This window comes from Monodon monoceros, unplaced genomic scaffold (genome assembly GCF_005190385.1).
Source record: "Monodon monoceros isolate NGI ecotype Baffin Bay Population unplaced genomic scaffold, NGI_Narwhal_1 Super_Scaffold_21, whole genome shotgun sequence".
Lineage (NCBI taxonomy): Eukaryota > Metazoa > Chordata > Mammalia > Artiodactyla > Monodontidae > Monodon > Monodon monoceros.
The window spans coordinates 42944474-42958147 of NW_021703778.1; positions in this window are offsets into that span (position 1 = coordinate 42944474).

A 13674-nucleotide genomic window follows, 5' to 3' on the forward strand; every position below is an offset into this window, starting at 1 on the left:
AATTAAAAATACACTAGAAGGAATCAATAGCCAAATAAATGAGGCAGAAGAACAAATAAGTGAGCTGGAAGACACACTGGTGGAAGTCACTGTGCAGAACAAAGAAAAAAGAATGAAAAGAAATGAGGACAGTCCAGCGACCCCTGGGACAGCATTAAATAAACTACCATTCTCATTACAGGGGACCCAGAAGGTCATGAGAGAAAGGGCCTGAGAAAATATTTGAAGAGATAATAGCCAAAAACGTCCTTAACATGTGAAAGGAAACACTGACTCAATTTCAGGAATCACAGAGAGTCCCATACAGGATAAACCCAAGGAGGAACATGCCAAGATACCTATAAAATTGACAAAAATTAAAAACAAAGAGAAAATATTAAAAGCAACAAGGGAAAAGTAACAAATAACATGCAAGGGAAACCCCATAACGTTATTAGCTGATTTTTCAGCAGAAACTCTGCAGGCCAGAAGGGAGTGGCATGATATACTTAAAGTGATGAAAGGGAAAAACTATAACCAAGAATACTCTACCCAGCAAGGCTCTCATTCAGATTTGGAGAAATCAAAAACTTTACAGACAAACAAAAGCTAAGAGAATTCAGCACCACAAAGCCAGCTTTACACCAAATGCTAAAGGAACTTCTCTAGATGGAAAACAAAAGGCCACAACCAGAAATAAGAAAAGTACAAATGGGAAAGCTCACTGGTAAAGGCAAACATACAGTAAAGGTAGGAAATCATCCTCACACAAATATGATATCAAAACGAGCAATCAAGAGAAGAGGAGAGTACAAATGCAGGATAATGAAATGCATTTGAAGTTAAGAGACTGGAAAATTAAAACACTCTTGTATGGATATAGACTGCTATATTAAAACCTCATGGTAACTGCAAAACAAAAATCTACAATACACACACAAAAAAGAAAAAGCAATCAAAATACAACACTAAAGATAGTCATCAAGGGCTTCCCTGATGGCGCAGTGGTTGAAAGTCCGCCTGCTGATGCAGGGGACACGGGTTCGTGCCCCAGTCCAGGAAGATCACATGCCGTGAAGTGGCTGGGCCCGTGAGCCATGGCTGCTGAGCCTGCACATCCGGAGCCTGTGCTCTGCAACAGGAGAGGCCACAGCAGTGAGAGGCCCACGTACCGCAAAAAAAAAAAAAAAAAAAAAAGATAGTCATCAATCACAAGAGAACACAAGAGGAAGCGAAGAAAAAAGACCTACAAAAACAAATCCAAAAGAATTAAAAAGATGGCAATAAGAAGGTACATATCAATAATTACCTTAAATGTAAATGGATTAAATGCTGCAACCAAAAGACATAGACTAGCTGAATGGATACAAAAACAAGACCTGTATATATGCAGTCTACAAGAGACCACTTCAGACCTAGGGTCACATACATGCTAAAAGTGAGGGGATAGAAAAAGATATTCCATGCAAATGGAAATCAAAAGAAAGCTGGAGTAGCAATACTTATATCAGACAAAATAGACTTTAAAATAAAGACTGTTACAAGGGACAAAGAAGGATACTACGAAAAGATCAAGGGAACAATCCAAGAAGATATACCAATGGTAAATATATTTGCACCCAACATAGGAGCACCTCAATATATAAGGCACTGCTAACAGACATAAAAGGGGAAATCGACAGTAACACAATAATAGTGGGAGTCTTTAACACCCCACTTTCATCAATGGACAGATCATCCTGGCAGAAAATCAATGAGGAAACACAGGCCTTAAATGACATATTAGATCAGTGGACTTAATTGTATTTATATAACATTCCATCCAAAAGTGGCAGAATACACATTCTTCTCAAGTGCACAGGGAACATTCTCCAGGACGGATCACATGCTGGGCCACAAATCAAGTCTCAGTAAATTTAAGAAAACTGAAATCATATCAAGCATCTTTTCTGACTAGAGCACTATGAGATTAGAAGTCAACTACAATTTTAAAAACTGTAAAAAAAAAAAAAAAAAAGCAACACACAAACACATAGCGGCTAAACAATATGTCACTACACAACCAATGAATCACTGAAGAAATCAAACAGGAAATTTAAAAAAATACCTAGAGGCAAATGAAAATGAAAACATGATGATCCAAAACCTATGGGATGCAGCAAAGGTAATTCTAAGAGGGAAGTTAATAGCAATGCAACCTTACCTCAGGAAATAAGAAAAATCTCAAACAACCTAAACTTACACTAAAGCAACTAGAGAAAGAAGAACAAACAAAATACAAACTTAGTAGATAGAAAGAAAGCATGAAATAAGAGCAGAAATAAATGAAATAGAGTCAAAGAGAGCAATAGGAAAAACCAATGAAACTAAAAGCTGGTTCTTTGAGAAGATAAATGAAATTGCTGAACCTTTAGCTGGACTCATCAAGAAAAAAGGGAAGAGGGCTCAAAGCAATAAAATTAGAAATGAAAAAGAAGTTACAACTGACACCACAGAAATACAAAGGATCATAAGACACTACTACAAGTAACTATATGCCAATAAAATGGACAGCCTAGAAGAAATGGACAAATTCTTAGAAAGGTACAATCTTACAAGACTGAACCAGGATGAAATAGAAAGTATGAACAAAATAATCACAAGTACAGAAATTGAAACTGTGATTAAAAAACTTCCACACAAAAGTCCAAGACCAGATGGCTTCACAGGCGAATGCTATCAAACATTTAGAAAAGAGTTAACACCTATCCTTCTGAAACTATTCCAAAAAATTGTAGAGGAAGGAAACACTGCCAAACCATTCTATGAGGCCACCATCACCCTGATACAAAAACCAAAGATACCACAAAAAAGAAAGTTATAATCCAATATGTCTGAGGAACATAGATGAAAAAATCCTCAACAAAATACTAGCAATCTGAATCCAACAATACATTAAAAGGATCAAACACCATGATCAAGTGGGATTTAATCCCAGGGATGCAAAGATTTTTCAATATCCACAAATCAATCAGTGTTAAACACCACATTAACAAATTGAATTAAAACTATGTGATCATCAATAGATGCAGAAAATGCTTTGGGCAAAATTCAACACCAATTTATGACAAAAACTCTCCAGAAAGTGAACATAGAGGAAATGTACCTCAACATAATAAAGGCCAAGTATGACAAACCTACAGCTAGCATCATACTCAACAGTGAAAAACTGAAAGCATTTCCTCTAAGATCAGGAATAGGACAAGGATGTCCAACCTCATCACTTTCATTCAACATAGTTTAGAAAGTCCTAGCCATGGTAATCAGAAGAAAAAGAAATAAAGGGAATCCAAATTTGGAAAAGAAGTAAAACTGTCACTGTTTGCAGAAAACATGATACTATACATAGAAAATTCTAAAGATGCTACCAGAAAACTGTTAGAGCTCATCAATGAATTTGGTAAGGTTGCAAGATATAAAATTAATACACAGAAATCTCTTGCATTTCTATACACTAACAATGAAAGATCAGAAAGAGAAATTAAGGAATGGATTTACCATCCATTTACCATCACATCAAAAAGAAATAAATACCTAGGAATAAACCTACCTAAGGAGGCAAAAGACCTGTACTCTGAAAATTATAAGATACTGGTAAAGAAATCAAAGATGACTCAAACAGATGGAGAGATATACCATGCTTTTGGATTGGAAGAATTAATATTATCAAAATGACTATACTACCCAAAACAATCTACAGATTCAATGCAATCCCTATCAAATTACCAATGGCAATTTTCACAGAACTAGAACAAAAACATTTACAATTTGTATAGAAACGCAAAAGAGCTCAAATTGCCAAAGCAATCTTAAGAAAAATAGAGCTGGAGGAATCAGACTCCCAGACTTAAAAAAATACTACAAAGTTACAGTAATGAAAACAGTGTGGGACTGGCACAAACACAGACTTATAGATCAATGGAAAAAGATAGAAAGCCCAGAAATAAGCACATGCACCTATGGTCAATTAATCTACAACAAAGAAGGCAAGAATATACAATGGAGAAAAGACAGTCTCTTCAATAAGTGGTGCTGGGAAAACTGGACAGCTACATGTAAAAGAATGAAATTAGAACATTCTCTAACACCATACACAAAAAATAAACTCAAAATGGATTAAAGACCTGAATGTAAGACCAGATCCTGTAAAACTCTTTGAGGAAAAAATAGGCAGAACACACTTCGACATAAATTGCAACAATTCCTTTTTGGATCCACCTCCTAGAGTAATGGAAATAAAAACAAAAATAAACAAATGGGACCTAATTAAACTTAAAAGCTTTTGCACAGCAAAGGAAACCATAAACAAAATGAAAAGACAACCCACAGAATGGGAGAAAGTATTTGCAAACGAAGCTACCAACTAGGAATTAACCTCCAAAATTTACAAATAGCTCATGTAGCTCAGACAACCCAATCAAAAAATGTATGAAGACCTAAGTAGACATTTCTCCAAAGTAGACATACAGATGGCAAAAAAGCACATGAAAAGATGCTCAACATCGGTAACTATTAGAGAAATGCAAACCAAAACTCCAGCGAGGTATCACCTCACACCAGTCAGAATAGCCATCATCAAATATCTACAAACAACAAATGCTGGAGAGGATGTGGAGAAAAGGGAACCCTCCTACACTATAAATTGGTACAACCATTATGGAGAACAGTATGAAGGTTCATCCAAAAGCTAAAAATAGGGCTTTCCTGGCGGCACAGTTGTTGAGAGTCCACCTGCCGATGCAGGGGACATGGGTTTGTGCCCCAGTCCGGGAAGATCCCACATGCCACAGAGCAGCTAGGCCCGTGAGCCATGGCCATTGAGCCTGCGCGCCTGGAGTCTGTGTTCCGCAACGGGAGAGGCCACAACAGTGAGAGGCCCACATACTGAAAAAAAAAAAAAAGAAAAAACTAAAAATAGAACTACCATATGATCCAGAAATCCCACTCCTGTGCATATATCCAGAGAAAACCATAATTTGAAAAGATACATGCCCAATGTTCATTGCAGCACTAAGTACAATAGTCAAGACATGGAAGCAACCTAAATGCCCATCGACAGAAAAATGGATAAAGAAAATGTGCTGCATATATACAATGGGCTATTACTCAGCCATAAAAAAGAATGAAATAATGCCATTTACAGCAACATGGATGGACTTAGAGATTATCATACTAAGTGAAGTAAGCTGGACAGAGAAAGACAAATATCATTTGATATCACTTATATGTAGAATCTTTAAAAATGAACTTATTTACAAGACAGAAAGAGACTCAGAGTTTGAAAACAAAGCTATGGTTACCAAAGGGGAAAGGTGGGAGGAGGGATAAATTAGCAATCTGGAGTTAACATATACAAACTACTTTATATAAATTAGATAATCAACAAGGACCTACTGTATAACACCGGGAACTCTCTTCAGTAATCTGTAATAAGCTATATGGAAAAAGAATCTGAAAAAGAATAGATATATGTATATGGATAATTAAATCACTTTGCCATACACCTGAAATGAATGCAACACTGTAAATGAACTATAATATAAAATAAAAAGACACAGAAGACCTCTATATTGAAAATTATAAAACATTGCTGAGAGAAATTGAAAAGTAAATAAGTGAAGTAATACACCATTTTCAACTATTGGGGGTAAAACAACTAAATATTCATATGAAAAACAATGAATCTTGACCCTCTACCTCATATCATACCCAAATACTAATTCAACATGCATCATAAACCTAACTGTAAAAACTGAAATTATAAAGCTTCTTGAAAAACTTAGAATATCTTTGCAACCTGTGGGTAGACAAAAGTTTTTTAGATGTGACACAGTGAGCAGTAACCATAAACGAGAAAAATTTGATAAATTAGACTTTATCAATAACTTTTAATATCAAAAGACATAATTAAGAAAATTTATGGACAATCCGTAGATAGAGAAATATTTACAAAACAAATATCTGACAACTGCAGCAACTCAATACAAACTCAGTAAGTCAAGCCACCAAATAAATGGGAAAAATATGTGAACAACTACTTCACAAAGGAAGATACATGTATGGCTGATAAGCATATAAAAAGGTGCTTGACATCATTAGCTATCAGGGAAGTGCAAATACCACTTATACACTCACTAGAGTAGCTAAAATTTAAAAAGACTGATAAAACCTAATGTTGGTAAAGATGTGGAGAAACAAATAAATTACATTAGAAATTAAATTTTTTAAAAGTTGTGGAGCAACTGGAACCTGCATACATTGTTGGTAGGAATGTAAAATAGTGCAATACTCTGAAAAAAGTTCTGATAATTTCTTATGAAACTAAGCTTATACCTATTCTATGATCCCAAAATTTCATGCAAGAAAATGAAAACACATGTCCATAAATTGTAAAGAATGTTCATAATAGGTTTGTTCATAGTTGGCAAAAACTGCAATTTAACCAGGTGTCCATCCAGAGAATGGATAAACAAACTTTAATATATTCATCTAATAGAATATTGCTCACCAACAGAAAGGAGTGAACTACTGGTAAATGCAACATCATGGCTTACTCTGAAAACATTTTTTCACGTGAAAGACAGTCCTATACAAGAGAGTACATACAACATGATTCCATTTATATGATGTTTTAAAACAGGAAAAATTAATATATGATTAAAAAACAATAGCTGCCTCTGAAGAGGGCGGTGGAAGCAAGGGTTTATTGTGTAAGGGCATGAGGAAACTTTCTGGAGTCATGATAGTTTTCTACATGTTGATGAGGATTTGTTTCATACAGGTGTATACATCTGTCGAAATCAAATATTACAGTGAAATATGAGTATATCATTTTATGTCAATTTTATCTCAAAAGAAAAATAAGAACTGTAAACAGATATTAAACTCTGGGTAGTGGTACACAATGTTTAGGGGGTATATAGGGGTGGAAGGTATTGATGTCTGATAGTTACTTTGGAATGTGCCAAAAATAAGATGGATCAGTGGATAGAGGGATGGATAGATAGATAAGTGGTAGAACAAGTATAGAAAAATGTTAATTATAGAAAGTAGGTGCTAGATATTTACTATACAATTCTTTCAAGTGTTCTATATATTTGAAATTTTTCTTAAGGACATGTTGGAAGAAAAGAGGTTTATTTCTCATAAATGTAAAATGTTGGTCCAGAAATAGGCAGCCCAGACCTTATATGGCAGATCTATGATTAGGAATCCAGGCTCCTTCTGACACCTCATGGCCCAAGATGGCTTCTAGATCGCTCAGCATCTAATCCACATTCCAGCCAGCAGGACACTCAAAGCATTGCAGTGATTCTTTCCTGTCTCTCCTCTGCATCAACAATTTCTCTTTATTGGATCATTGTCACTGACATGCAAACTTGTGGTTCTTTCTCTCTTCTTTAAAAAATCCTTTTCTTGACCCAACTTCCTCCTCTACTGACTGTCAACCTGTTTCTTTGCTCTCCTTTACCCAAAACTGAACAAATCGATGCCTATGTCGGCTGTCTGATACTACCCTCAGTCCTCTTCTTGTATCTGCAGTACTCTCTCCTTCATATAGCTTCTGGGACACCATGCTTAGTTTTCCTCCTACTTCCCTATCTCCCTAGCAGTACTGTCTCATTCTCCTTCACAACTTCTTCCTCTTCCCCCTCTTCCAACATTCAATGTTGGAGTGACCCATGGCTCAAGTCCTTGGCCCCTGTGTCTCCTCCACCCAAGCTGGTTCAAAGGATTTAATGCCATTCATTTGCTTATGACTCTCACACTTATATCTCTAGCCCAGCCTCTCACCCTAGCTCCAGAGTCATACCCAACTCCTACAAATCAGGCATTCATCTTCATGTCTAATAGATACCTCATACACAACATATCCAAAAACAAATTCCTGATCATTTTCCCCCAAAGCCTAATTTCATCTCAGTTTCCCCTCTCTTAATGATGCCCACTCCATACTCCAGGCGGTGAGGCCAAAAACATAGTCATCCTCTTCTCTCTTTTTCCCATACCCAATACATCAGGAGCCCAAGCTAGTTCTACCGTCAGGATATGCCTAGAATCTGCCACTTCCCATTGCCTCCGTGCTACCACCCTGGCTCAGATTACTGCTATACCTTTCTAACTGGTTCTCCTGCTTCTTTTGCCCCCTAACAGTCTTTTTGTAACAGAGCAGCCAAACTAATCCCTTTAAAATGTAAGTCAGATGCTATCACTTCTCTGCTCAGAACACTGCATGGCTCCCTACTTCCCCCAGAGTAAACTGAAGACATTCAGTGGCCTACAAGACTGTGATTTGGTGCCCCTCACTGCCTCTGGACTTCACATGCCCCTTGTGTACCAACTCCAGCCACGCCAGTCTCTTAGTGATCCCTGGAACGTGTTAGGCATTCTCTAGCCTTGAGGTTTCTCACTAGCTGTTTCTTCTGCCCGAAGCACTTTGTCCAGATTTTTCACTGGATAATGCCCTCTCCTCCTCCAAGTCTTTGCTCAGATGGATCCCAAGCACCTGCAGTAGTGCTAGTACCTAGACCAATGCATGCTCAGTAAGTAAATAAGTGAAGCATACAGAACTGTGGGATCAAACCTCCACATGCCCTTTAACCAGCTACATTTGATACTTTTGGTATATTTCCTTCCTCCAACAAAAACAGATTTATCTTCTGATCAACACAGTATTATCCAAAGTTTTTAAATGCATTCCCCCTAACCAGTCTTAAGTGTAATCAGGACCCAGGAGATGAGGAGAGGCGGACTTGGTTGAAAAAGAAATACCATTTAAGTCTATTCCCAAATCAAAGGACTGCAGTCCGGTAGGCTCTGTACTCAGGAATACAGAACCAAAAAACAGTGTCACTCAAATACATGGTAATGATCCCTAGAGTCATCTTTATTTAGAATGAAAACAAAACTGAAACAAAACAAACACCAAGAGCAATTTTTTTTTTTTTAAAAAAAGGTCATCTCTCCTTAATTCCTGCTCAGTTTCTAAGGAATTATGTTCAAATCTTAATATGCAACTTTATCCCTTCCAGGCCTGGTGGGCTTATTTTTCTTCTTAAGGATTTGCCTAAAGCAAAAGTAACCATCACAACCATCTGTTGCACAAAAAGGATTAACTTTACTTCCAATCAAAAGGCAAACTGCTGCCCCTGAGATTTGCTGCTTGTCACAAGTAGCTAAGATTCAAGGTACAGCAGTACAGGTAGCATCTCTGGGTCTCCTAAGCACCCTCATTTTTATGCTGCCACTGCATTGTCATCAATGGTTAGGGATCTAGTCCCAGAGCACATCCATGACTGGAAACTCAGAGGTGGTACTCCAGTGGTGAGCTTCCTGTAGTCCTGGAAGTTTCATTGCCTGTAGCCAATTCACAACTTCTGCATAATTTCGAGGAGGGGTGTGGCTCTCAAATATGGCCCCTGGCACCTAGTTATTGGTCAGCTTTTACATGGACACAATTGTTTTTCCACTCGCAATCACTTGCAGTAAAGTAAGGAGTAATGAAATCAGCCAGGGTCTAGATTTATATCACAGCATGAGTCTGATGTCAGCTACCGACTACACCATTTATGCTATCAGAGTGGGCAGAGAAAAACAAAAGAGTTTTGATGGCATATATAATAGAAAGTTCAGAAAGTCTGGAGAAGCCACAAGTCCCTTATTATTATTGCCGCAGCTGTTGTTAATTAATTGAATGATTTATGTTGAGTCATCTTTCCAGTATCTCTTGAAGCTGAGTATCACTGTTTTCCTGGTTACCAGGGCAAGGTCAGGTCAAGTGTGTGGGCATGAATAACCTGTATCACACCATGTAGACTGCTCAAGTTAAACAGAGGGTAGCCCCTTTTCTAAGGTCTCCAGCTCAAACAAGAGTAACTTCATCCCAGCACACTACTCCCTGCTGTCAATGTCAGTTCTCTTAAAACATTATAATGACAGAAAACCAAAGGACTTTATGAAAAGCTCTTTGAGCACCTTCATATCCCGTAGAGTCTTGGTCTGGGTGAAGCATTGCTTCCTCCTGCAGATAATATAAGAGTTTAGTAAAACCCAGCAAGTCAAACTCATTCCAAAAGTAAAATATTCCTGATTCACCTTAGCCTGTTCTAACCTAAACTGACACATTTGCTCATGAAAATCACTTGAGATATCTCTGTATTGAGAGGTAGGAACTATTCTTTACACTTTAGCAGTTCTTAAAAGCAAGTAATACTTGAATTTGTCCCTCCTAAGAATGAAGGGGAGGAAGGATCAAGGAAGTGATAACAGTAAGAGCAAGAAAGTATCTAAGGAACTGATAGCTATATTTCTTTTAATCAGCTGTTACTGAAAAGGAGCTCATCTTTCTTCACTGTTCTACTCTTAACCAATGGCTGGCTTGCACTTGGTCACTCCTAGGACTCAAGGAGCCCATGTGACCATGGACAGCAAACCCTTGAGCTGCCAGGGCACGTCAGAGCTTGGTTCATGGGGGATGCCACGGAGCACACAGTTTCTGTACCCTATCAGAAGTTTTTCTCTAGTCCAAATGACAAGTCTCAAATTGCTCCCACCATCGTAATTGGTTCCAGAGACACAGAATCTAGCATAGGGCTATGAGGCCCCCTCAGGACAGTTGTCATGGCTGTGTAAGCAGCAGGTGTAGCCAGAACAAGTTAAAGGAGAGGGTAGAGACCCTTCCAGAAACTCCATTATTCAAAGCATCTGTTTAATGTGTGGATACTGAGCAGCTTGGGATGGAGAGGACGAATTCTCTCCAATTGACACTGGCCAGTCCAAAGCAACCGGTGTGGGCATGAAGTTTATATGGGTTTGGGATGTATAAAAGACTTAGAAAACCAAAAGTGATCCAAACTGGCACATAGGTATTTCTTCTGCAATGTTTCTTTACATGATTTCTTCTGGGAAGAGTGCCTCTCATCTTATAAAAGGCCTTCGATAATCCACCCACCATAACGACCCTCTGTAATAGCAAGTGTCCTCTCTATGCCACAGGGACACCATGCTTGAGGCTACCTGTGCCCCACATCTGTAACTTCCTCCTGCCTGTTCAAATCTTCCCTCTCCTTCAAGGCCCAGTTGAAGAACTTCTATATGAAGAAGTTCATGAAACTCTAGATGACCCCAGCCCCAAAGATCTCTCTTATCTCTGAATTCATGTGCCGCTAATATCCCACTTTATTACACATCATTTGATACTGTCTTATAATGCCTCCCATGGTGTGTTCCCCAATAAAACCATACTCTTCTCAAAGTCAGAAATTGAAAATTTAACTTTGTTGTTTGCCCCCACTGTACCTGGCACAGGCATGGACATATGGTAGACAGTGTAAGAGCAGTTGGATTGTTCAAAAGTTGAAAACCAGCACATAGATTAAAAAGAAAAAAAAACCTAGGGCTTCCCTGGTGGCGCAGAGGTTGAGAGTCCACCTGCCGATGCAGGGGACACAAGGTTCGTGCCCCGGTTTGGGAAGATCCCACATGCTGTGGAGCAGCTAGGCCCATGAGCCATGGCTGTTGAGCCTGCGCGTCCGGAGCCTGTGCTCCGCAACGGGAGAGGCCACAACAGAGAGAGGCTCGCGTACTGTAAAGAAAAAAAAAAAAAAAAAAAGCCTAGACCAGATAAATCCCCCTCATCAAAGATGTCCAAATTACATGTAGATCCAAAATTATATTCTTTTAAAAAAAGAAGGCAAATAACAGAGTTTGAGCCATTTGGAAGCCCGTGAAGGATAAAAAATATTTCAGCAATGACCTCAAATTGCAGAGACAATATAGTTATAGGAAAAAGGGAGGGACTGAAGGAGGGAGGGTAAGATTGTATTCCAAATTGACCTTTATACAGCATTCAGAGGATGCTGAAGGAAAGCTAGGTGCTGCCTTACAGAGTGAAAGAATGACAAGAAAAACAAGTGTTAATTGTGAGGGAAGGAGTATGTGAAAGGGCATTACATGAAGGACTGGGAGATAAGAGCCCTGTGTACCAGGCCATGAGAACTACATTCCATTTTGACAGGCTTCTTAGCCAAAAGATGTAGATAAATTAGAAGCTATGCAGAGTGAACAAAACTATCTGAATGACTGGGAAATTCACAAAGCATATTCTATAACGTGAAAAAGCCTTGTTATAAAATCTCTCATAATTCATATGGATCACTCTGAATCAAACCATAGTCCTCCCTTTTCTAGAACCACATATGTTTTTAGCATATATGATGTGCCTGGCACTTTACACACACCACCTCTAAACTGCACACCAACATAATGTTAGCAGTGTTACTCGTATTTTACAGATGAGGATACCAAGGCTCAGAGGATTAAAGTTATTTACCTATTCACCCATTCAACAAGGATTTATTGTTGTCTTACTTTGTGCTAGGAACAGAGTATTAAGTTGGGATCAGGACAGCAACGTCTGCCCTCACAGGAGCTTACATCCCAAAGCTCATTGTCACAGAGCTGGAGAGTCTGGATAAGATTTGGACTCTGATTCTAAACCAATAGTTGTCACTTTTTCTTTTCTACTCTAACAAAGAAAGCCTACAAATTGTTTTCTTTTTAGACCTGCCAACACAACCTAATAACATGGTTATAAAAACTTTTTGTCTCAACAACACTTTTTGAAAAGACTGTTTAAACTATCAGAGGGAATATGAAGTGTGTGGAAAACTTGGAAGAAAGACTTTTCTTACCTTTTATTTAGATTACAAAAGTGATACACGGAAGCCTTCTATAGTAGACTGAGAATACATAGGGGGCTCCCCTTTCTGTGACAAACAGAAATTGTGGGAAAGGATTATCAAAAAATTATAAAACTCAGCTTGAAAACAAAACAAGAAACGGAAAACCTGAGATTCCAGAGATAAAGAACCTTCAAAGCTAAGTGACTACAGTAAGAGGGGTTCATGGACTATGGCTCCCATGGGTACTGAACCCAGACAAATTCTAGGGGTTAGGGTTTTGAAACCCATGAGAGGTGTCAAACCTAGGAGTTGGGGAGCTAGGTATAAGCCCCTGCACCTAGATCCATAAGAGCTACTTCATCTTCTAAAAGAAGACAACAAAATTTCACCCATAATCTTGAGAAAGGGGCAAAAATACTTGTCCTCCTGGGTCCAGGGATAAATAAAAATGAGTCAACTGTAAGAAATGGATGGGTGCATAGTCCAAAATTAAGCCACATAATGAAGAAACCCCAAGCTGAGAAAGGAATACAAATCTAGCCCTGAACCAGTGAAACTCCCAGAACACTTGCTAAAGCAAACCCAAAATCCCACTACATAGACACTTCCACAACCCATTACAGAGGCAAAAAACCCTACTAGAGATAAATTCACAATAAAAGTAAGTCCAATGGGAAAATGAAATACAATGAGGGTGGGTCTACAAACACATCAATTGGAGCATCAGAGCTAGTAGGACGGTTTGAAAAAGGCTATAAAATAAGCAAAAGAATTAAGGAGATGGAAGAAGCAATAAAACAATAATAAAAGTATAGTTCAGAATTTTTGGAAAGACATATTTTAAAGAGAATTAATGGGGCTTTAGAAATTAAAAACTTAGTCACTGAAATTGAAAATCCCAGTGCATATTCAGTAAGCAGATTAGACAGATGTAGCTGATGAGAAAAGTAAGTCAACTAGAAGAAAGAACTAA